Source organism: Mastomys coucha, unplaced genomic scaffold (genome assembly GCF_008632895.1).
Source record: "Mastomys coucha isolate ucsf_1 unplaced genomic scaffold, UCSF_Mcou_1 pScaffold17, whole genome shotgun sequence".
NCBI classification, from domain to species: Eukaryota; Metazoa; Chordata; class Mammalia; order Rodentia; family Muridae; genus Mastomys; species Mastomys coucha.
In genome coordinates, this window is record NW_022196899.1 from 33,268,625 (window position 1) to 33,268,919 (window position 295).

The following is a 295-nucleotide window of genomic DNA, read 5'->3' on the forward strand; positions in this document are numbered from 1 at the left end:
AGCTTTGTACAAGGAGAAAGGAATGGATCGATTTGCATTTTTCTACATGTTACCCTCCAGTTGAGCCAACACCATCCATTGAAAATGCTGTCTTTTTTCCACTGGATGGTTTTAGCTCCTTTGTCAAAGATTAAGTGACCATAGGTGCGTGGGTTCAATTCTGGGTCTTCAGTTCGGTTCCATTGATCCACCTGCCTGTCACTATGCCAATACCATGCAGTTTTATTACAATTGCTCTGTAGTACAGCTTAAGGTCTGGGATTGTGTTTCCACCAGAGGTTCCTTTATTGTTGAG